This window comes from Heterodontus francisci, chromosome 36 (genome assembly GCF_036365525.1).
Source record: "Heterodontus francisci isolate sHetFra1 chromosome 36, sHetFra1.hap1, whole genome shotgun sequence".
Lineage (NCBI taxonomy): Eukaryota > Metazoa > Chordata > Chondrichthyes > Heterodontiformes > Heterodontidae > Heterodontus > Heterodontus francisci.
This window is the reverse complement of record NC_090406.1, coordinates 13,261,059-13,284,459: the sequence shown is the minus strand read 5'-3', so window position 1 is coordinate 13,284,459 and position 23,401 is coordinate 13,261,059. Positions and strand designations below refer to the sequence as shown.

At 44.3% G+C, this 23,401-nt stretch overlaps 1 protein-coding gene and 1 pseudogene across 2 annotated transcripts in view; one reads left to right on the top strand and one right to left on the bottom strand.

The window, feature by feature from the left end:
* Positions 1-23,401, top strand: part of LOC137351356 (uncharacterized) — a 66,304-nt gene that overhangs the window by 26,385 nt on the left and 16,518 nt on the right. The window lies entirely within an intron of this gene.
* On the bottom strand, positions 1,735-9,032 carry LOC137351326 (hydroxysteroid 11-beta-dehydrogenase 1-like protein; annotated as a pseudogene).

Sequence of the window (23,401 nt, the reverse complement as noted above, 5' to 3'; positions counted from 1 at the left end):
AGAGTCGGGATAAATGGGTCCTTTTCTGGTTGGCAAGGTGTAACTAGTGGGGTGACACATGGTTTGGTCCTCGGGCCCCAACTATTTACAATTTATATTAATGACTTGGAAGCAGGGATAGAAGATACTATAGCCAAATTTGCAGATGACACTAAAATAGGTGGGATAGTAAGTGCAATAAAGAAATAAGAAATTTACAAATGGATATGGATAGGTTAGGTGAATGGGCCAAAATTTGGCAGATGGAGTTTAACGTGGATAAGTGTGAGGTTATCCATTTTGGTCAGAAGAATAGAAAGGCAAATTATTATCTAAATGGAGAGAAACATCAGAGTGCTTTGGTGCAGAGGGATCTGGGTGTCCTCATGCATGAATCACAGAAAACTAGTATGCAGGTGCAGCAGGTAATAAGGAAGGCAAATGGAATTTTGGCATTTAATAATTACCACTCCTGAAAGGTAAAGTTCAAAATGAGTATTAGACGGACTAAAACCCAGAAATTACAATATTAGTATTAGTAATTTGGGCAGCCATAAAGACAGGGCTAAATTGTGGCGAGTCGAAGAGACTTAGTAGTTGGCAGGAAAAAAGACAGAGGCGCAAGGGGAGAGCCAACTGTGCAACAGCCCCAACAAACAAATTTCTCTGCAGCACCTGTGGAAGAGCCTGTCACTCCAGAATTGGCCTTTATAGCCACTCCAGGCGCTGCTTCACAAACCACTGACCACCTCCAGGCGCGTATCCATTGTCTCTCGAGATAAGGAGGCCCAAAAGAAAGAAAAGAAAGAATTTGCGGTTCAATGCCACATTGTGTGAGCAATTCTGGTCTGGAAATTATAAAAAGTATATCAAGGCAATGGAGAAGATTTATGAAAATGATACCAGACTGATAGGATATGCCTATCAGGAAAGATTGAACAGGATAGGGCTCTGTCTTCTAGAAAGAGAAGACTAAGGAGTGACCCAAGAGAGGTCTTTATTTATTTTTATTTTTTTTTAATTTAGAGATACAGCACTGAAACAGGCCCTTCGGCCCACCGAGTCTGTGCCGACCAACAACCACCCATTTATACTAACCCTACAGTAATCCCATGTTCCCTATCACCTACCTATACTAGGGGCAATTTACAATGGCCAATTTACCTATCACCTGCAAGTCTTTTGGATGTGGGAGGAAACCGGAGCACCCAGCGAAAACCCACGCAGACACAGGGAGAACTTGCAAACTCCGCACAGGCAGTACCCAGAATCGAACCCGGGTCCCTGGAGCCGTGAGGCTGCGGTGCTAACCACTGCGCCGCCCCTTATGAAAGTTTATTATGAAAGTTTATGAAAGATTATGAAAGTTTTTGTTAGGGTAGATATAAAGAAGATCTTTCCTTTTGCAGGTGAAACCAGAACTAGGAGGCATAAATACAAGATATAAAATGTAATTCAGGAGAAACTCCTTTGTCCAGAAAGTGGTTAGAATGTGGAACTCGCTACCACAGGGAGCAGTTGAGGCGAAAAGTATAGATGCATTAAGGGGAAATAGATAAATACATGAGGGAGAAAGGATATGTTGATAGGGCTAGATGAAGAGGGGTGGGAGGAAGCTTGAGTAGAGCATAAACACCAGCAGGGACAAGTTGGGCCAAGTGGCCTGTTTCTGTGCTGTAAGACTTTGTCATTTGTAATACATTCTGTACCGAATTGAGCAACTTTGCTTTGTGTGCCTTTTCACACCCAACAAACCTACTTGACTTTCACCATGGTTAATTCGGTGTCGATCATTCCAAGAATGCACAGTGTGACTGATACGTCCCTCCCCTGCATTGTGAGCTCATGACACAGAGAGCTGAAGAACCCATCCAGAGCAAACTTTGAAGCTGAGTATGAAGCTGCATATGGGATGGCAATCTTACCTGTTAGGTGAAAATAAAATGTGAATTTGGTTACATGTTCCAATTTTCAGTCACTCTTTGGGGTCATGGTTTTGACTGCCTGCAATCCTCCAGCCAAGTTGCCATGTTAATCCAGATTTTTTTGTTATTTGTTCATGCGAGTTGCTGGCTAGGCCATCATTTATTGCCCTTGAATTGAGTGGCTTGCTAGGCCATTTCAGAGTCAACCACATTGCTGTGGGTCTGGAGTCACATTTCGGCCAGAAAGGGTGAGGACAGCAGATTTCCTTTTCTAAAGGATATTAGTGAACCAGACGGGTTTTTACAACAATTGACGATGGCTTCACCATTAGACTAGCTTTTTAATTCCCAGATTAATTGAATTCAAATTTCACCATCTGCTATGGTGGGATTTGAACCCATGACCCCAGAGCAGTAGCCTAGGTCTCTGGATTACTAGTTCAGTGACATTACCACTGCGCCACCGCCTCCCCCATTACATAGGATAGCCAGCACAGAAACAGGCCATTTGGCCCAACCAATCCATGCTGGCATTTATGCTCCACTCGTGCCTCCTCCCATCTTTCCTCATCTAAACCTATCATCGTAACCCTCTATTCCCTTCTCCCTCATATGCTTGTCTAGCTTCCCTTTAAATGCATCAATACCATTTGCTTCAAACACTCCCTGTGGTAGCCAGTTCCACATTCTCACCACGCTTTGGGTAAAGAAGTTTCTTCTGAATTCCCTATTGGATTTCTTGGTAACTCTCTTACATTGATGGTTTCTAGTTATGCCCTTCCCCACAAGTGGAAACATTATCTCTGTACCCACGCTATCAACACCATTCATAATTTTAAATACCTCTATTAGATCACCCCTCAGCCTTCTTTTTTTCAAGAAAAAAGAGATCCAGCTTGTATTGATTATATTATGATGTTAGATGATGTATTGGCTAGTTATTTGGCCATGGGATGAGGGTGGGGTGGCAGTAGGCATCAAAGCTGTGCTTAGCACATGCACTTTCCAACAACAGGAACCCTAGGCAATGGTTTCCCTCCTCCCTAGTACAATGGCAGTGAGGTCTATTGTAGCCCTTCACCTTTACAGAGATTAACTAACTCAGCATACTGTGGGAATCAAACTCAAGAGCTTTCTGACTTCATTCATAGAAACATAGAAAATAGGCCCTTCAAGCCTGCTCCGCCGTTCATTATGATCATGGCTGATCATCCAACTCAGTAGCCTGTTCCCGCTTTCGCCCCATACCCTTTGATCCCTTTAGACCCAAGAGCTATATCTAACTCCTTCTTGAAAACATTCAATGTTTTGGCCTCAACTGCTTTCTGTGGTAGTGAATTCCACAGGCTCACCACTCTCTGGGTGAAGAAATTTCTCATCTCAGTCCTGAAAGGTTTACCCCGTATCCTTAGACTGTGACCCCTGGTTCTGGACTCCCCCACCATCGGGAACATCCTTCCTGCATCTACCCTGTCAAGTCCTGTTAGAATTTTATAGGTTTCTATGAGATTGCCCCCTCACTGTTCTGAACTCCATATAATATAATCCTAACCGACTCAATCTCTCCTCATATGTCAGTCCCACCATCCCAGGAATCAGTCTGGTAAACCTTCGCTGCACTCCCTCTATAGCAAGAACCTCCTTCCTCCGATAAGGAGACTGAAACTGCACACAATATTCCAGGTGTAGCCTCACCAAGGTCCTGTATAATTGCAGCAAGACATCTCTGCTCCTGTACTCGAATCCTCTTGCTATGAAGGCCAACATACCATTTGCCTTTTTTACTGCCTGTTGCACCTGCATGCTTACCTTCAGTGACTGGTGTATGAGAACAGGCAGGTCTCGCTGCATATTCCCCTCTCTCAGTTTATAGCTGTTCAGATAATAATCTGCCTTCCTGTTTTTTCTACCAAAGTGGATAACCTCACATTTATCCACATTTTAGTGCATTTGCCATGCATTAACCCACTCACTCAACCTGTCCAAATCACCCTGAAGCCTCTCTGCATCCTCCTCACAACTCACCCTCCCACCCAGTTTTGTGTCATTTTGTTCCCTCATCTAAATCATTAATGTATATTTTGAATAGCTGGAGTCCTAGCACCGATCCCTGCGGTACCCCACTGGTCACTGCCTGCCATTCGGAAAAAGACCCATTTATCCCTACTCTTTGTTTCCTGTCCGCCAACCAATTTTCTATCCATCGCAATATACTACCCCCAATCCCATGCACTTTAATTTTACATGCTAATCTCTTTTATGTGGGACTTTGTCGAAAGCCTTCTGAAAGTCCAAATAAATCACACCCACTGGCTCCCTCTCATCAACTCTACTAGTTACATCCTCGAAGAATTCTAGTAGACTTGTCAAGCATGATTTCCCTTTTGTAAATCCATGCTGACTCTGCCTGATTCTACCACTGTTCCCCGAGTGCTCTGCTATAAAATCTTTGATAATGGACTCCAGAATTTTCCCCACTACTGACGTCAGACTGACTGGTCTATAATTCTCTGCTTTCTCTCTACCTCCCTTTTTAAATAGTGGGGTTACATTAGCTACCCTCCAATCTGTAGGAACTGTTCCAGAGTCTATAGAATTTTGGAAGATGACCACCAATGCATCCACTATTTCTAGGGCCACTTCCTTAAGTACTCTGGGATGCATACCATCAGGCCCTGGGGATTTATCGGCGTTCAATCCCATCAATTTCCCCAACACCATTTCTCTACTAATACTGATTTCTTTCAGTTCCTCTCTTTCACTATGTGTTCCCCAACATTTCTGGTATGATATTTGTGTCCTCCTTCGTGAAGACAGAACCAAAGTATGCATTTAGTTGGTCAGCCATTTCTTTATTGCGCATAATAAATTCCCCTGTTTCTGACTGTAAGGGTCCTACATTTGTCTTCACCAATCTTTTTCTCTTCACATACCTATAGAAACTTTTACAGTCAGTTTTTATGTTCCCTGCAAGCTTGCTCTCGTACTATATTTTCCCCTTCTTAATCAATTCCTTGGTCCTCCTTTGCTGAATTCTAAACTGCTCCCAATCTTCAGGTCTGTTGTTTTTCCTGGCAAATTTATATGCCTCTTCCTTAGATCTAATGCTATCTCTAATTTCCCTTGTTAGCTGTGGTTTGGCTACCTTTCCCATTTTACTTTTGTGCCAGACAGGGATAAACAATTGTTGCAGTTCATCCATGTGCTCTTTAAATGTTTGCCATTGCCTATCCACCATCACCCCTTTATTTCCCAATCCATCATGGCCAACTCACACCTCATACCTTCGTAGTTTCCTTTACTAAAATTCAGGACCCTTGTCTCAGAATCAACTACATCACTTTCCATCTTGATGAAGATTTCTATCATGTTATGGTCGCTTGTCCCCAAGGGGTCTCGCACCACTAGATTGTCAATTATTCCTCTCTCATTACACAATACCCAGTCTAGGATGGTCTGTTCTCTAGTTGGTTCCTCAACGTATTGGTCCAGAAAACCATCCCGTATACCATCCAAGAATTCCTTCTGTACGGTATTCTGACTAATTTGATTTACCCAATCTATATGCATATTAAATTCACCCATATTTACAGAGGTTCCTTTATCGCATGCATCTCTAATTTCCTGTTTAATGCCTTTCCCAACATCACTACAGTTTGGGGGTCAATATGCAACCCCCACTAACGTTTTTTGCCCCTTAGTGTTTCTCCGCTCTACCCATACAGATTCCACATCGTCAGAGCTAATATCTTTCCTCACTATTGCGTTAATTTCCTCTTTAACTAGCAATGCAACTCCACCGCCTTTTGCTTTTTGTCTGTCCTTCCTAAATACTGAATATCCCTGGATGTTCATTTCCCATCCCTGGTTACCTTGCAGCCATGTCTCCGTAATTCCGACTATATCATACCCGTTTACATCTATTTGCACTATTAATTCATCCACTTTATTGCGAATGCTCTGCATGTTAAGGCACTCCACTAGGAATTGGCAGGCCAGTATAAGCAAGAGAGCTTCAGGGAAAGAGGGAACAAGCACTGGAAAGATAATGCAACGCAGGCAGCCATGGGAACAGAATTCCAGCCAAAATATTACCGCAAAGGGAGGAGACGACAACAATTGATCCGTTGCTTTTTGATTAAAGCGGGGAGTGCAGCAGCTGTCAGCTGGACATAGCTGAGGAAGTTCACCTGAAATGTTTTAGAAAGAATAATGTGTTCAGAAGAAAGATTTATGCAATACAGATCAGAAAACACAAATTCTTGCAACACTGTAAAAATGTGCCATTAACCAACTGATCATTTTTAGGTGGCACACAGTGCTTCAAAAATTAAAATGCACTTTTTTATGATGGAACTCATAGTTCAGGACAATGATAATGGTGTCAGCTCTAGCTCTAGCTCAGTAGGTAGCCCTGTTGCCTTTTTCCATCAGAAATCTTTGGGTTCAAGTCTCACTCCAGGGATTTCAGCACATAATTCATGCTGACACTCCAGCCTGTAATATTGAGGGAGTGCTGCACTGTTGGAGGTGCCGTCTTTCGGATGAGACATTAAATCGAGGCCTGCCCTCCCAGGTGGATGTAAAGAATTCCATGGCACTACTCGAAGAAGAGTTCTCCCCAGTGTGCTGGCCAATATGTGTCCCTCAACCAACACCTAAGAAACAGATTCTCTGGTCATTACCGTATTGTTGTTAGTTGGATCTTGCTGTGCACTCTGTACCCTCCCTGTGCTGAATTCAGAACTCAAGACAAAGTCTTAATTTGGTTGCTGTGTTTCCTACATTACAACAGTGACTATGCTACAAAAGTACTTCATTTGCTGTAAAGTGCTTTGGGACAACCTGAGGTCATGAATGGTGCTATATAAATGCAAGTTCTTTCTTTCTCTGTACCACTCAAGCAAGGTAGCATCCAATTTACTTTCAAAACTTCCTAAATGTCATAAAGGAGTCATTGTCAATCATAGTGGTATTGATAATACTGCCCTGAGGACACCTGAGGACCACCATTTATTAACTGGTGGCCTTTGGAAAACCTGCTACATCGTGTATCGCCAAGTTTCCATTCATGACCTACCCAACTTTAGGATGCTGTCAGAATTGGACTGCACGCTTTCATCTCCTTTCCAGGGCAGTATTTCAGTGACAGAAGATAAGGGAATACTGCTAGAAACTTGGGCTACTTCAGAATCCATTGCACAAAGGCTGTATAAAAGTGATAGGACCAGATTCCATCAAGGTGCAAGCTCCTGCAGTTTTCCTGAATTTGTTTTATTATTCGTTCATGGGATGTGGGCGTCGCTGGCTAAGTCAGCATTTATTGACCATCCCTAATTGCCCTTGAGAAAGTGGTAGTGAACTTCTTTCTTGAACCGCTGCAGTCCTTGGGGTATAGGTACACCCACAGTGCTGTTAGGAAGGGAGATCCAGGATTTGACTTAGTGACAGTGAAGGAACGGCGATATAGTTCCAAGTCAGGATGGTGTGTGTCTTGGAGGGGCACGTGCAGGTGGTGGTGTTCCCATGCATCTGCTGCTCTTGTCCTTCTAGATTGTAGAGGTTGTGGGTTTGGAAGCTGCTGTTGAAAGAGTCTTGGTGAGTTGCTACAGTGCATCTTGTAGATGGTACATACAGCTGCCACTGTGTGTTGGTGGTAGAGTGAGTGAATGTTGAAGGTGGTGGATGGGGTGCCAATCAAGCGGGCTGCTTTGTCCTGAATGGCGTTGAGCTTCTTGAGTGTTGTTGGAGCTGTACCCATCCAGACAAGTGGGGAGTATTCCATCACACTCCTTATTTGTGCCTTGTAGATGGTGGACAAGCACTGGGGAGTCAGGAGATGAGTTACTCGCTGCAGAATTCCCAGCCTCTGACCTGTTCTTGTAGGCACAGTATTTATGTGGCTGGTCCAATTCAGTTTCTGGTCAATGGTCACCCCCAGGATGTTGATAGTGGGCGATTCAGGATGGTAATGCCATTGAACATCAAGGGGAGATGGTTAGATTCTATCTTGTTTGAGATGGTCATTGCCCAGCACCTGTGTGGCGCGAATGTTACTCAGTTGGTACTCAAGCAAGGCACTGCTTGGGGTTGCAGTACTTGAGAAAAGGTAATTGAGGAATACTGGTCTATCAGATGCTGTATCTTTGCCACGCTCAATTTTGCATGATGTTGCTTTTTGCATTTCAGCCAAAACACATTTACAGAAAAAAAAAAGTTATTTTCAACTGAACTGAAAGCTTACTTGCATCAGCCAACTGGTGTACTCAGCATTTCTATTCCACATCTGGAAAGGATCATATCCAATGTGATTCAAAACTAAATAGTTCAAAGAAGCTGGGAGAAACATAGAACGAGTAAAACAACACAGCCCATTCTGCCGTGGTCATAGTTCAGTGGGACAATCTCCGCCTAAGCCCCAAACACATTTACACACACTTACTCGCCCCCTGAATTCAAAGCTCATTGTAACATATTCCAGTGTAAGTCACGCTGATAATAAATTCTACCCTCAAATATTAACTGTAGCCCTGGACGTGATTTTACAGTTTGCATGGCCATTACACTTTACTGGAAATCCTAGTGACAATGCTAGAAATGTATTTTAAAATCAAGATATCAAGAAATGTTTTGCCGTTAGTGTAAGGAATTTAGACACGAAGAAACATAGAATGATACAGCACAGAAGGAGGCCATTTGGTCCATCGTACCTATGCTAGCTCTTTGAAAGAACTATCCAATTAGTCTCCCCTTGCTCTTTCTCAGTAGCCCTGCAATTTTTTTTTAACTTTCAAGTTTTTATCTAATTCCTTTTGAAAGTTACTAATGAGTCTGCCTCCGCCACCCTTTCTGACAGTGCCTATCCAGATTGTAACAATGTCTCCTCATCTGCTCCTCCCCCCCCATCCCTTTTTCTGATTGAAGCGTAAATCATTTACCCAGCTTCTCCAGGGCAAACTGCACAACCAGCTCTGGATTCTTTGGAACTGCCATGTCCGCAGGAAATGAAAAGACTTTCTTTGCACCCAGTTCCACACACTTCTCCTCAACCTTTCAAAATAAAAGTGCAACATGGTTAATATTTAGAACAATGAAGAGTTGGCAAGCAACGGAGCCAAAACAAACCATGAAAGTTCCAGCTCTGGTTCCCAGACTTTACTGAATGAGCTAGTCCCAATCACAGCCACAGGTAGAGGACTACTATTGACCTCAGCACTACGGGGCTAGGTAAGGAGCAGGGTGGGTGTGGGGGGAAATCAGCTATAGTTCCTGCTCTTAATCACAGTCAAGAGAGTAGTTCTAGAAGATAAGTGGGTGTGGGTTTCTAGTGAAGACATGATCAAGGTTTACTGTGATGCCCCACATGGTTCAATTATTCCATGCTCATAGTCTCGGATTAGACATGAAGCTTGCACAAAATACCAGGGGCATGGTGGGGGTTGGGGGGTGGGGGGGGGGGGGGTGCAACCAGTCTCTATGGAACTTCCAGAATAATTCAGGGCTTGCACGAGAGATTATATAAAAAATTGGAGGGGGAGAAAAGAGAAACAAATAGGATATAATTCAATATATTGTGAGACCCTGTTCAACTCTAAGGAGTAGATTTGGACTCTGTGGGATAGTGTAGATTGGGTGATAGTAAGTCGGAAGTCAATTTTACATTTCTGCTTAATTCTATTTTCTTTGACTTCGACGGAAAGAAATTGCGGAGAGATGTAAATATTTGGTAAGGACATTAAGGGTTATGAAACGTAGGTGGGTAAATAGAGTTAAGGTGCGGATCAGCCCTGATCTAATTGAATGGTAGAACAGACTTGAGGGGCTGAATGGCCTACTCCTGTTCATATGTTCTTAGATGTGTTAGTGATAAGTGATATGGATGTAGTTTTTCTACATGGTTTACTGTCGCCTTCCAATGCTCAAAAGCCCAAGATTTGCCCCCCACCACCCCGCAGCTGTCTTTACTCATAATTCATTCCTCTGCAACAGAGATAGCACGGTAATGTTATCAGGAGGAGAGGCTAATCCAGCATTCCAGAGAACAATTGATCGGGATCCGGTCAAACAATGGGACCTGCTCGTTCAATGTAATGGCCAGTCCAATGTTCCTCTCTTCCTCTTGGTCCCTCTTCCAAGCTGTGGGCAATCTCATTTGGCAACTGCACAATGTCCCCATTATGTGAGAGACTATGGGCAGAGTCGCATTTTTCAGCACTTTGTGTTGCAGTGTGTTGGAACATTCCTGAGGTTTGTCCTTCAAGTAATGCTACTTAAGCTTGTGGCCCTTGAAAAAAAGTAAACTAACAGAGCCCATTTACCCAGTTGAGATTTGCCACAATTTGATGGTTCCGAGGCTGGCAGCTCCCGAGGGAGCTCCTTAGCTGTGTTACTGAACCCTTGGCCATCCATTGGCATCCTTTGTCTTTGTTCAAATTTGGCTCCCAAATCTCTGGAATTCTCAGCCATCAAAACTATAATTCTCCACTGGATACACTGTAACACTCAGCTGCCGTGAGTCTAATCTTCCATTAAGTTGCCTAGATTTGAATGTAATTTTTTCCAGTCTACAGCCTATCCCCCACCACTGCTGTTTCCTGCTAAGCTGATGGCTGCCCTACTGGTTTTTCAGCTTTATTTTGCTACAGTGTGGTTCCTAGCCAGAAATCCCTGGACCGATGTTCATTTCTCTGCCGCTTCTGGATCTTAGTGACCGTTAACTGTGTCACAGTCTTACTGCCCTGCGATCAATTCCGCACACCTCCTGGCCCTTCATTCCCATGGAAATACCACCAGCAGTGCAATTCCCAACACTCTCCCCTTCAAATACCTTCTGGACTCACTCGCCCTCCACACTTGTCTCCAAACCTGGACATCAGCTCGTTGAAGCTCCAAGCTAGCTCCATCCTACCTATGTCAACTTTATCCCACCACGGGACCTCTGGCTTTAACTCTGGACTCCTTCTTATTGTCTCCTCTCCATTTCCCTTTTATTACTAGGACATATCAATCTTAATCATGTACCATAACCATGTCTCTATAACTTGAGTTTACCTTTGTCCATTCTATACTGACAGGTGATGATACCTTCTCTCCTTAATGAAGCCTCCAACTTTGATGCTTTGTCCCCACGAAAAGAATGACTCTCTCTTACCCTGGTTGTTACCCTGCTACAGCCTACACCTGATTCCATTCTTATCTATCCAGAATCATCAGCAATGCCTTCTCTTTCCTCTCCAACACCGTTACTTCTGGAATCCCTCAAGGATTTATTCTTGGTCCCCTCCTATTTCTCATCTACATGTTGCCCCTTGGTGACATCATCTGAAAACACATCAGGTACTGTATAAATACTGATGACACCCAGTTTTACCTCACCACCACCTCTCTCAACCCCTCTACTGTCTGATTTGTCATGCTCCTTGTCCAACATTCAGTCCTGGATGAGCAGAAAGTTCCTCCAACTAAACATTGTGTACACCAAAGCCATTGTCTTCGGTCCCAGACACAACTCCATTCTCTAGCCTCCGATTCTGTCCCTCTCTGTGGTCGGTGTCTGACACTGAATCAGACTATTCACAACCTTGGCTTCCTATCTGATTCCAAGATGAGCTTCTGATCACATACCTGCTATATCACCAAGACCCCCCACTTCCACCTTCATAATATCACCTGACGCCGCCCCTGCCTCAACTCAACTGCTGCCGAAACCCTCAACCATACCTTTATTACCTCTAGACTCGATTATGCCAATGCTCTCCTGACTGGCCTCCCATATTCCAGGCTCCACAAACTTGAACTCTTCCAAAACTCTGCTTCCCATGTCCTAACTCGCACCAATTCCCATTCACTCATGTGCTCATTGACTACATAAATTCCCGGTCCGGCAGTGCCTCAATATTAAAATTCTCTTCCTTGTTTTCAAATCCCTCCATGGCTCTGCACTATTTCAATTCTGGCCTCGAGTAATTAATTTTTTTTTAATTGCTCCACCATTGGTGACCTTGCCTTCAGCTGCCTAGGCCCTGAGCTTTGGAGTTTCCTCCCTAAACCTATCCCCCTTCACCTCCCTTTCCTGCTTTAAGGCACCCCTTAAAAACTACGTTGTTGACCAAGTTTTTGGTCAGCTCTCCTAATGTTTCTTTATAAAGCTTTGTGCCAAACTTTCTTTGATAACGCTCATGTGAAATGCCTTCGGACGTTTTACTATGTTAAAGGTGCTATATAAATGTAAGCTGCTTTTGTTATTTCCTGGGTGTAAGAATATATCTTTTATCTCATTGTTCATGGGTCCTTGTTGTGCACAAATTGGTTGCTTTCTATATTTCCCTACTTTATAACAAAGTATTTCTATGGCTATGAAGTGCTCTGAGCTGTCCTGAGATCGTGAAACATGTTATATAATTTTAAAAATTTATATTGCACCTTTCACGACCAATGGACATCTCAAAGCGCTTTATAGCCAATTAAGTACTTTTTGAAGTGTAGTCACTAGGGTAGGCGGTGGCGTAGTGGTATTATCACTGGACTAGTAACCCAGAGACCCAGGGTATTTCTCTGGGGATATGGGTTCAAATCCCACCACAGCAGAAGGTAGAATTTGAATTAATTAATAGCTTGGAATTAAAAGCTAGTCTAATGATGGCCATGAAACCATTGTCGATTGTTGTAAAAACCCATCTGGTTCACTAATGTCCTTTAGGGAAGGAAATCTGCTGTCCTTACCTGGTCTGGCCTACATGTGACTCCAGACCCACAGCAATGTGGTTAACTCTTACATGCCCTCTGAAATGGCCTAGCAAGCCACTCAGTTGTACCTAACCGCTACTAAGTCAATAAAAAGGAATGAAACCAGACGGACCACCCGGCATCGACCTAGGCACTGGAAACAACAATGGCAAACCCAGCCCTGTTGACCCTGCAAAGTCCTCCTTACTAACATCTGGGGGCTTGTGCCAAAGTTGGGAGAGCTGTCCCACAGACTAGTCAAGCAACAGCCTGATGTAGTCATAATCACGGAATCATACCTTACAGACAATGTCCCAGACACTGCCATCACCATCCCCGGGTTTGTCCTGTCCCACCGGCAGGACAGACCCACCAGAGGTGGTGGCACAGTGGTATACAGTAGGGAGGGAGTTGCCCTGGGAGTCCTCAATATCGACTCCGGACCCCATGAAGTCTCATGGCATCAGGTCAAACATGGGCAAGGACACCTCCTACTGATTACCACCTACCGTCCTCCCTCAGCTGATGACTCATGGTAGGAGTGACCACCGCACAGTCCTTGTGGAGACGAAGTCCCGCCTTCACATTGAGGATACCATCCATCGTGTTGTGTGGCACTATCACCGTGCTAAATGGGATAGATTTCGAACAGATCTAGCAATGCAAAGCTGGGCATCCATGAGGCGCTGTGGGCCTTCAGCAGCAGCAAAATTGTACTCGACCACAATGTGTAACCTCATGGCCCGGTATATCCCCCACTCTACCATTACCATCAAGCCAGGAGACCAACCCTGGTTCAATAAAGAGTGCAGGAGGGCATGCCAGGAACAGCACCAGGCATACCTCAAAATGAGGTGTCAACCTGGTGAAGCTACAACACAGGACTACTTGCATGCCAAACTGCGTAAGCAGCATGCGATAGACAGAGCTAAGCGATCCCATAACCAACTGATCAGATCTAAGCTCTGCAGTCCTGCCACGTGCTGGACAATTAAACAACTAACTGGAGGAAGTGGCTCCACAAATATCCCCAACCTCAATGATGGGGGAGCCCAGCACATCAGTGCGAAAGATAAGGCTGAAGAATTTGCAACAATCTTCAGCCAGAAGGGTCGAGTTGATGATCCATCTCGGCCTCCTCCTGAAGTCCCCAGCATCACAGATGCCAGACTTCAGCCAATCCGATTCACTCCGCGTGATATCAAGAAATGACTGAAGGCACTAGATATTGCAAAAGCTATGGGCCCTGACAATATTCCGGCAATTGTACTGAAGACCTGTGCTCCAAAACTTGCTGCACCCCTAGCCACGCTGTTCCAGTACAGTTACAACACTAGCATCTACCCTGCAATGTGGAAAATTGCCCAGGTATGTCCTGTACACAAAAAGCAGGACAAGTCCAACCCGGCCAATTACCGCCCCATCAGCCTACTCTCAATCATCAGTAAAGTGATGGAAGGTGTCATCAACAGTGCCATTAAGCGGCACTTGCTTAGCAATAACCTGCTCAGTGACGCTCAGTTTGGGTTCCGCCAGGGCCACTCAGCTCCTGACCTCATTACAGCCTTGGTTCAAACATGGACAAAAGAGCTGAACTCAAGAGGTGAGGTGAGAGTGACTGCCCTTGACATCAAGGCAGCATTTGACCGAGTATGGCATCAAGGAGCCCTAGCAAAACTGAGGTCAATGGGCATCAGAGGGAAAACCCTCCGCTGGTTGGAGTCATACCTAACGCAAAGAAAGATAGTTGTGGTTGTTGGAGGTCAATCATCTGAGCTCCAGGACATCACTGCAGGAGTTCCTCAGGGTAGTGTCCTAGGCCCAACCATCTTCAGCTGCTTCATCAATGACCTTCCTTCAATCATAAGGTAAGAAGTGGGGATGTTCGCTGATGATTGCACAATGTTCAGCACCATTCATGACTCCTCAGATACTGAAGCAGTCCATGTAGAAATGCAGCAAGACGTGGACAATAACCAGGACTGGGCTGATAAGTGGCAAGTAACATTCGCGCCACACAAGTGCCAGGCAATGACCATCTCCAACGAGAGAATCTAACCATCTCCCCTTGACATTCAACAGCATTACCATTGCTGAATCCCCCACTATCAACATCCTAGGGGCTATCATTGACCAGAAACTGAACTGGAGTAGCCATATAAATACTGTGGCTACAAGAGCAGGTCAGAGGCTAGGAATCCTGCGGTGAGTAACTCACCTCCTGAGTCCCCAAAGCCTGTCCACCATCTACAAGGCACAAGTCAGGAGTGTGATGGAATACTCCCCACTTGCCTGGATGGGTGCAGCTCCAACAACACTCAAGATGCTCGACATCATCCAGGACAAAGCAGCCCGCTTGATTGGCACCCCATCTACAAACATTCACTCCCTCCACCACCGATGCACAGTGGCAGCAGTGTGTACCATCTACAAGATGCACTGCAGCAATGCACCAAGGCTCCTTAGATAGCACCTACCAAACCCACGACCTCTAACAACTAGAAGGACAGGGGAAGCAAATACATGGGAATACCACCAACTGCAAGTTCCCCTCCAAGTCAGACACCATCGTGACTTGGAACTATATCGCCGTTCCTTCACTGTCGCCGGGTCAAAACCCTGGAACGCCCTTCCTAACAGCACTGTGGGTATACCTACACCAAATGGACTGCAGCGGTTCAAGAAGGCAGCTCACCACCACCTTCTCAAGGGCAATTAGGGATGGGCAATAAATGCTGGCCTGGCCAGTGACGCCTACATCCCATGAATGAATTTTTAAAAATGTAGGAAACACAGCAGCCTGTATGCGCACAGCAAGCTCCCACAACAGCAATGTGATAATGGCCAAATAATCTGTTTTTGTGATGTTGATTAAGGGATAAATATTGGCCAGGACACCAGGGATAACTCCCCTGTTCTATTTCAAAATAGTGCCGGGGATCTTTTGCATTCACCCGAGCAAGCAGGTGGGGCTTCAGTTTAACATCTCATCCAAAAGAAGGCACCTCTGCCAGTGCAACATTCCTTCAGTACTGCACCAAAGTGTCGGGCTTGTTTGCTTAATTGCAAGTTTTGGTCTTCTTTAAGACGGTCCTTAAAACTTACCCCTTGGTTGGTGTCAAATTTTGTTTGGTAACGTTCCTGTGAAGTGCCTTGGGACAGTTTACCATGTTAAACGCGCTATGTAGCCACAAGTTGCTGTTGCTGTTGTCAATTTTTCCCTTCTCTCACTCATGGCCAATCATAGCACCCGGATCTACCACTTTTTTTGGTCTTACAAGGGAGCAATGGGATTAAGAATGAGGTGTTTGGGTGGATCCTGAGCCTTTTTTTTTATAAGTTCATAGAACTAGCTTTAGTCGTGGCTTAGAGGTAATACTCTCACCTCTGAATCATAATGGGTTTAAGCACCACTGCACATAATCCAGGCTGACAGACCCAGTGCAGTACTGAGGAAGTGCTGCACTGTCGTAGGTGCTGTCTTTCAGATGAGATGTTAAACCAAGGTCTTGTGTGCTTTCGAAAGTGGATGTAAAAGATCCCATGGCATTAATCGAAGAAAAGCAAGGAAGTCCCTCCCCCACCCTGGTGTCCTGGAAACATTTATACTTCAACCAACACCATCAAAAGCAGATTATCTGATCTTTTATCTGGTTGCTATTTGTGGGATCTTCCTGTGTCAATATTGGCTACCACATTCCACACTTTAACAGAAAGTACTCATTGGCTGTGAAGCACTTTGGGACATCCTGAGGTCATGAAAGGTGCTATGGGAAAGGTGCTATCCCTCCCTTGGGAGAAATACGGGAAATTCCACCAGGACAACTGTCACTGGCTGCTATGGAGTGACCCATGATAGACAGTTGCAGAATGTTCCAGCTCAGAAAAGTCAGCCCATTAAGTATGTACAGCCCATACCTTTTACTATCCCTGTTATAATCAGATGAGGAGGGGTCACAAGGCTCCCCTCTTGTCCTCCTCCTGTTTTGACTGTAAGAGGGTTTATTCTCTTTTAAAACAGTAGTTGTGCTTACCTCTTTAGTGAGCATTTTACCTTTTACCTTTTGTTGTGATTGTAAAGAACCAAACGGACAATTTTCCTTGAGTTTAAACAAGAGGTGAGTTTATTGTACTTATAAAAAAAAACTAAACCGAATCTAAATAAAATAATAAAATTAGGCTACACTTTCACTCACACATGCACATGAGAATCATACACACAAATAGAGTACAGAGTGATAAGAAATAGTTTGGTTTGGATTAGAGTCCAGAACAAGTAAAAAATTAATACAGAGTCTGTGGGGTTGGGTGATTCCATTGTCTTCCGGTTGTGACCCTAAGGTTCTGGGTTGATAATTGTTCTTAGAGACAATTGAGCAGAGAGTGTCCTTCCCGGGGTCTTTGTCTTAGATCTAACTGGCTGCTAGGCCTCTCACGTCCTGCACGTGGTCTTCTGGAAAGAGAGAGAGGCACATCCCTTCTGGCTTCTGCACAGATTGAGTCTCTGGTTTGTCTGCTGTGTGTAACAGAACTCCCAGTTTTACGCAGCATGGGGAAACAGTCACGTGGTTCTCTCAATCCTCTTTGTTTTTAATGAGGTCCAAAATCTAAAACCCAAAACCTCTGTCAGGTGGTATTGTTATTGTTTAGCCCTTGGACAGATGTTTCCACTCATGAATGCCTCAGGATGGCTTTGAATGTCTTGCTAATGAAAGCAATCTCAGGTAATTCAGTCAATAGGGCAAGCCTTTGTGTTGTCTAAAGGCTAATCAGACATGCGTCTCCACTTTCATGCCTTGGAATGCAAAAGGTGTTCAAATGCAAATGGTGGCGGCTAGTTTTTGCTGTAGCAAAGTCTTTGTAAAAGTTGAATGTAATATTCCAGCTTTCCTTTTTTCAAGTTTAGGTTTCCAATCAATGAATTTTTTTTTTAAAACCTCCTTTGGCATAGCAGGTTTTCTTGACAATCCCTCTTTTCAAACAACTAACAAATTCCCTTTTTAAAGAAATGGGTGGACTTAAAACCCCTTGGTTCATTTGGAGTCTTTTGATGAAGAATCCAAAAGTAGGAATCACAGCCCAGACCAACAGCCCAGCACACAAAGGTAAAGACAGGACTCACTTCACTGTCAAGTCATGTAATGAAGGCCAATTGGGCAAAGTTGATGCCTGTGGAATGATAAACAAGTAAGACTCAACATCTTCAGGAAAGAAGGGGAAAATGGCAGTGAGAATCCATTTGTTTCTTCCATTGTTGCTATGACTGAATGTAATACTCAGCTCATAACAAGTCATAATCAATTTACAAGTTACTGATAGCCTTGTTCCATAGCAACTCCTTGAAAAACAATCTGAGGGCCTTTTTTTAATAACACAATTAACACTGTAATGTATGTTTTTCCGCAGCTCTCCACATGCTTCAGTGCTGAAACCAATTTGAAATCTCTCCCAGCTGTTCAGGTTCTACACTTTTATCATTTTTGAATCTTCGTAATGTTTTCCAGTTACATAACAATTCCCTTTCAATTCCTTTTTATTGTCCAAATAATCTGGATATTTTACAAATATTTCAATTCACCTGTCACCGTGCTTTCACAATAGAAATTGATCATCAAAGGCTATTTTCCATCTTTAGACAAATTGCATTCGTTTCTATTAAGTGAAATATTTTAGCTTTTTCCTGTTGAACTTTTTTATAATTTGGTTTCCTTTTCCTAATTTGGAAAATACAGTTACCTGACAATGGAAGAGATTTGCATCGCTAACCCAATACTTACTTAACAACTCATTTACTGAAAACAATATAATTAAATAAGCTCTCTTGTGTTTTTTTCCCCAAACATTCCCAAAATCCCTGTGGAAGTTCAATCCCATTGTTCTCACAAAAGCACATCACTTGAACATAACCCATTTCCAAACCCATTCCATGAAGGCAAAAAAAATTGCAATTCCTGAAAATTGACAATCCTTAATATTTTTTATAGAGTCGTGTCATACAGCACAGAAACAGGCCCTGCAACCCATCATGTCTGTGCCGGCCATCAAGCACCAACCTATTCTAATCCCATTTTCCAGCACTTGGTCCATAGCCTTGTATGCTATTGCGTTTCAAGTGCTCATCTAAATACTTCTTAAATGTAGTAAGGGTTCCTGCCTCTACCACCTCTTCAGGCAGTGCGATCCAGATTCCAACTACCCTCTGGGTGAAAAAAATTAATCCTGTCCCTCATAATTTTTTCCAATAGTTTCCCTACCACTGATGTTAGACTCACTGGCCTGTAATTACCTGGTTTATCCCTGCTACCCTTCTTGAAAAATGGTACAACATTCGTTGTCCTCCAGTCCTCTGGTATCTCTCCTGTGGCCAGAGAGGATCTGAAAATTTGTGTCAGAGCCCCTGCTATCTCCTCCCTTGCCTCACATAACAGCCTGGGATACATCTCATCTGGGCCTGGGGATTAATCCACTTTTAAGCCTGCTAAAACAGCTAATACTGCCTCCCTTTCAATGCTAATGTGTTGAAGTATATCACAATCACCCTCCCTGATCTCTACACCTATGTCGTCCTTCTCCATAGTGAACACAGATGAAAAGTAATCATTTAAACCTCACCTATGTCCTCCGGCTCCACACACAAATTGCCACTTTGGTCCCTACTCATTCCCTGGTTATCCTCTTGCCCTAAATATACTTATAAAACGCTTTGGGATTTTCCTTTATCTTGCCCGCCAGTGTTTTTTCATGTCCCCTCTTCGCTCTCCTAATTACTTTTTTAAGTACCCCCCACACTTTCTATACTCCTCTAGGGCCTCCGCTGTTTTCAGCACTCTGAATCTGCCACAAGCCTCCTTTTTTTTCCTTATCCAATCCTCTAAATCCCTTGACATCCAGGGTTCCCTGGATTTGTTGGTCCTACCCTTCACCTTTATGGGAAAATGTTGGTCCTGAACTCTCACTATTTCCTTTTTGAATGACTCCCCCTGGTCTGATGTAGACTTTCCTACAAGTAGCTGCTCCCAATCCACTTTGGTCAGATCCTGTCTTATCATATTGAAATCGGCCTTCCCCCAATTCAGTACTTTTATTTCCGGTCCCTCTTTGTCCTTTTCCATAAATACCTTAAATCTTACAGAGTTATGGTCACTATCCCCTAAATGGTCCCCAACTGACACTTCTACCACTTGTCTGGCTTCATTCCCTGGGATTAGGTCCAGTACCACCCATTCTCTTGTAGGACTTTCTAAGTACAGGCTCAAAACACAATTGGATGCTAAAATGGGACCATTAGAGTGCTAAAAAGATGAGTTTCATAGAGCCAAATGCCCTTTTTCACCCTTGACTTTTTTTTAATGTTCCTTTGGTTATCTCCTGGGCCTGATGATAATTCCCCGAACTGTGTCCCTTCAACAGCTGTATCTATTATTGCTTTAAGCCAATATAAATCTCAATGGCCTGTTTTGCAGTGAGTGCCTGGGCTACATTTTGTGAAATAGAACAGAAAATCACTTTAAAAATCCATTAAATCAATCAATATTTCATACTTTAGTGAGCTTGATGCTAATGCTGTGGCTTGATTCATTTTATTTTACTGAATTTTCCCTCTCATGTCAATATGGCTAATGGCTGCAAGATGCTGGTGACACTATATCAATCACATTTCACTGGAGCTGTTAACACTATGCTCGGTGATCTGCTCTCGCTCTGTGTCACTCTCTTGCTTTGTTTTGCTGCCTTCTCAGTGTTTGATATGGTGAGAGGAGTTGAGCACTCCCCATTTCACTTTCTTCTGTTTAATTCTCTTTCCATTTACCGTTTAAGCTGGATCAGGAGAATTTTTTGGGTTATTTTAGAATCCTGTACATTGGTTACAGCAGAGTTGATTGACGAGCTTATGCATTGAGTTAAAACATTCTGAAAGCATTCCAGTCTGTGTCTGTTTGGTCCCTTGACCAACTAGGTAATACTTTTATCAAGCAAAATACTGCAGATGCTGGAAATCTGAAATAAGAACAGGAATTGCTGGAAATACTCAGCAGGTCAGGCAGCATCAGTGGAGAGAAGCAAATTTAACGTTTCAGGTCTGTGACCTTTCATCAGAACTTAGGTAATACTTTTCCTTCAAACGCACTTGAAGAATAGTCAATCTCAAACCTGGGGCAGGGAACTTTCGATTCCTCCCCACTTTGCCTCAGGGCTGTACTTTAAGAAATAGTCACTGTTCTTTGTGGGCAGTGCCTGTACTCTAAAGCAGATCATAGAGGCTGTGTTGTTTGTGTCTTAAGTGAAAGAAGTTAAAGTTGAATTTGCCAGCTTGTGATTATTGTGCAGTGTTACTGTTTTCCTCAGCAGTGTTACTTAATATCAGGATGTCTCAGGATGAAATGGTTAAAAGTTTTGCCTCCCCACTGTGGTTCCCCCTTGATGTTATGTCCAGTAATAAATTATAGGCACAGCAATGCCAGCTCCCACTTGACTACTCCAGATACAAATGAAAAAATATATTAAAGTCAACAGTTTTATCCATTGTTTAGTTTGACGTTGAAGTGGAGGAATTGGTCAAGGACTGTAGTTCATCAGGAATGGGAAGAGAGAACACTCTACATGGCCAATCACATGTCAGAGAGACAGGACCTGTTCATTGTTTGCTTTCCCAATTGTGAGGCCAGTGGGTGGGGGGGGGGGGGCTGGTGTTGATGGTGGTGAGGGTGGAAGGAAATCGAGCAACCCTGAAACCATTTAAAGGCAGCCAGCACATCTTAAAGGGGGGGGGGAGGGTGAAGTTTGGCTGCGTGCAACTTAACGCCATTACGTAGTACTGAAAATTGCAGGAAGATCTGGTGTCAGAAGGGCCTCCATGAGGCCAGAAGGAAGATGAAGGGTCCAGTTCTGAAGAAGGGTCACTGACCTGAAACGTTAACTCTGCTTCTCTCTCCACAGATGCTGCCAAACCTGCTGAGTATTTCCAGCATTTCTTGTTTTTATTTCAGATTTCCAGCATCTGCAGTATTTTGCTTTTATTATAGGAAGATGAAGGCACTTTTTCCAACAGAGGGTAGCTGGTTTCCAAACAAGTTACCCAGCACCAGTGGCAAGAGGTAGTCAATGTAAGGAGCATTGATTTAAGGACTTGACTGTAATGAAGGAAGAAATCTAATGATCTGACAAGGGCTACTAAGGTGAAACTTGTAACCATCTTCTCTTACTCTGTGCTGAGCTCTGCATCACCTGTAGCCCTGGAATTCATAAGGCTCTCCTTCCCCAGCCTTATCCTCACAACCTGTCACTAGGCTATCACTTACACAATCGCTTCTTTCTTGCAGGAGAAGATGGTGCACAATGCCTGGGCACAGGTACAGACAGGAGGAGAGTTGTGAGCCATCAATGCCCTGTCCCTACTTGAGGAGATGCTGAGCATTATGGGGAGGGGGCGCAGGACTGCAATGACTGGTGAGGCTGAAGGACACATCCCACAGGGTTTCTGAACACCTTGCCTCACTTTTTTCTCACTGAAATCGCACCCTCACACTATCTGCAAGACAAAGTGCAGCTGCTTTGAGCAGCCATTCAGCTGCCTCTGCTCAGCCTTGCCACTAACTGTTAACCCTTGTCCCTTCTTGTATTTCATAGCCTTAAGCTGAATAGGGCTCTGAGGAGAACCCTTACAGATACCTGTTCAGAGATTAGAAACTCCATACTTCAGAGAATAGGCTAGAAGGAGATGCTGGTGCGCAAGAGCAAGGGCAGGAGGATGGGGTAGTCCAGGGAGTGGCTCATCAGAGAGAGAAAGCATCCTAGCTCTGCTGCAGAGGACAAAAATGTGGACTTCATGGGCCCAGTCAATTGAAAAATACTATTTGGAATACACACACAACTTCTTGTGCACCGGCCTGCCTGCTGGAGGGTTTGCATACAATAACAGAGAGCACAGAGGAGTCCAGCTTCAACTTGGTCTATGAGCACTGTGGTGAAACCCACAACATTCAAGCCTCCTGTGGCAGTCCCAACGGCTTTCATGGAAGCTCAGACAGCTGCCATCCTGGCTCTGGGCTCGAGGCTATCCTCTGGATGAAGGAGAGCATAGATGGCGGCTTTGTAGGCGTTGTATCACTCCTGCACTCTGTTCTTGTGCAGAGCAGTGTGAGTGCTGAGGCTCGGCCCCATGAGAGTAGCGGTGGTGCCATTGGAGAAGCACAAGCAGTGTTCTGTCAGGATGACCTGCTCTTCTGCCAGCTTCTCTGCCCATGCCCTGGTTGATGCCAGACAGCCAGCTGGGCCTCACGGCCCGGGCTGACGTGGAGAGGCAGCAATCTCCAGCCAGGTGCTCTATCGCCACACATCCTCAAAGCATCTCAAGTGCCCTCAGTGGAAGTTCAGCAACCTTCCACCTCCCAAGCTGCAGTCACAGTATATAAGCTCACTTCAGAAGGCCAAGGGTTTGTTTACAGTCAGCCCTACTGGAGGCACAGATCTGACTGTAGCATTCCTCAACATCTATGTTCAGGTTCCAGACAAGTGGGTCAGGTGGTCATGGGATAGTCTCTGTCCCCAAGCAACCAGCATAATGGCCTGGGTGGAAGAGAAGCTTAATTGAGGACTGGCAAAGGATGAAGACATCATGACAACTGCCAGGAAAAAAAGACACATTGGAAGAACATACAAAATTGGCAACCAAACTGCAGCTGGTTCACCACGCCTGCCCCATACCAAGATGACCAGGGCGTCATGACTAGATGCTTCCTCCTTCTCCTCCTCTCCACTCACCCCACGGCTAC